Consider the following 2,191-nt stretch of genomic DNA (forward strand, 5'->3'; position numbering starts at 1 on the left):
ATATAAAACTTTTAAAAAATAGTCACATTGATGTTATAAATTCAAATAATAGAAAAATCAAAACAACACTTAGAAAGCAGTAGGAAGAAGAACTGAGTATTAAGAAGAGGAAAGGGAAGGAAGGGATAAGCTGTGTTGAGGGAAAATACGTGTGCATTGCATTTGTGAATATTCCATTAAGAAAAGGACATTTACTCTTGGAAGTAATCCTCTAATTCAACAAGTGGATTGGTGAACACACACACGGAGAGAGAGAGAGAGAGAGAGAGAGAGAGAATCAAAATGAGACACCAGAGTTCAGGCCCAGTGTGGTGGCACACACCTTTTAATCCCAACACTGAGGAGGCAGAGGAAGATGGATAGCTATGAGATTGAGACTAGTCTGGTCTACATAGTGAGTTCTAGGCCATCTGGGGCTACGGAGAGCAAATAAATCTCCAATTTAGTAGTTTCTCAGTTCAAGTTTATCACTCAGACTTTCTCTCCAACTGACATCCAATAGGGTGAGAATTCCTTGAGAAAAGGACTGTATCTTTTCATCTTAGAGTTCTCTGTGCCTAACGCAGTGCCTCCTCTGACAACAGCACGTCCAGTGTTCACTGATAAATACTTCCTTTTCCTCATATCAAGCTGCTGCTCTAATTGCTTTGCCATCAACTTATTCCACTCAAAATTTTTGTTAGGGACCCACCTACACAGAGTACCAGAGGGATAACAGGCAGCTGCTACAGAGATGCCCACCCTCCATTCTGTCCAAGTCTTGCTGTGACTTGAGACAGAATCTTGACAGATGAGGTTCATTTGGGGTAGCAGCCCCAGTATAGGAAGTAGATATAGTGCTGGCTTCAGCATGTTCTAAAATTATAATAATACTGACGATTAGCATGGCCCCTGTGCAAGGATGACACGCAAACTCTTGAAATGTTCCCTATTTTTAAACACAGCCAAATATACATGACTAGAGAGGTCACAGAGCCTAGAGAAAACCCTATCTCTTCCATATCTCTAGACAGATGAAATTTCTTACCATATGCTAAACATGAATCCTTATATTTACAGACAAGTATATATACACCACTCATCAAAGAAGCTTCTTTTTGCAACAGATGGAGCTATTACAGAGTTCCACAACTGGTCACACACAGAGAAAATATGTATGAACATATATGTCCTAACTGACACATCTACAGTGGAATCTTGACTCATAAACTCATGGAACATAGAGGAACAAGAGGTAGAGAGAATACTAATATGTTCCTCAACTCTCACCAGTGAATCTTCCTCATACTACAGAGTAAGATAGACATGCTGAAGACCACAACTGGTCCCCTGTTTAAAGAACAGAAGACTGCAGATTGTGTGAAACTGAATAGGACTCCTATATTAAACGTCACTCACCCATAGCCCAGGGACCATTGAGGAAGAGGGGGTGGAAAGATTGTAAGAGCTAGAGTTGGTGAATGAACATAAGCAAACAGAGGCTTTCAGGCCTCTTGGAACTTACTCCTATGAACTTGCAACCATGATGACAGCATGCACAAGACCCATACTGACTCAAACAAAAACCCAGTGTAGAACTGGAAAAAATGTGCACAGACCCCCAACGCTAGCCAAAGAACTACTGGCAATTGATTACTACAGGGTGAGGAAGAGGAGAGACTTTAAGGGAGAGACTAGACTCCAGTGGATGGACTTGCACTGAAGAGACATGTGGTAAAAATGCTCGACTGGACAGGATAAGGTGCTAGCAACATTCTAAAGCACACTGTTGCTGTACAATCTTCTTGCATTGGGAGATCAAAACCTTAATGTGGGCGTGGTGGCACACGCCTGTAGTCCCAGCACTTGGGAGGCCAAGACAGGCGGATCTCTGTGAGTTCAAGGCCAGCCTGGTCTACATAGTCAGTTTCAGGACAGCTGGAACTACACGGAGACCCTGTCTCAAAAAGGCCAAAAAAAAAAAAAACCTTAATGAAACTATATTGGGAGCATTCCCATTAAAGTAGTGGCCAAGACAGTATTTTCCACCAGGAGCTCCATTAGTGTTCTGGTGTTCCAAAGTCAAAGGGAAACAGAATCAAATTGGCAAAATGACAAAAGGAAGAGCTGGTAGTTGTGCGATCTAAAGAATAAGCTGTTCACCAAGAGAAAGAGAGAGAGAGAGAGAGAGAGAGAGAGAGAGAGAGAGAGA

The 2,191-nt window shown here is 42.1% G+C and overlaps 1 pseudogene; it reads left to right on the top strand.

Moving 5' to 3' along the window:
- The first annotated feature begins 838 nt into the window (after positions 1–838).
- Positions 839–936, top strand: LOC115069439 (annotated as a pseudogene).
- The last annotated feature ends 1,255 nt before the right edge of the window (positions 937–2,191 follow it).

This window comes from Nannospalax galili, unplaced genomic scaffold, assembly GCF_000622305.1.
Source record: "Nannospalax galili isolate Female #2095 unplaced genomic scaffold, S.galili_v1.0 scaffold10853, whole genome shotgun sequence".
Lineage (NCBI taxonomy): Eukaryota > Metazoa > Chordata > Mammalia > Rodentia > Spalacidae > Nannospalax > Nannospalax galili.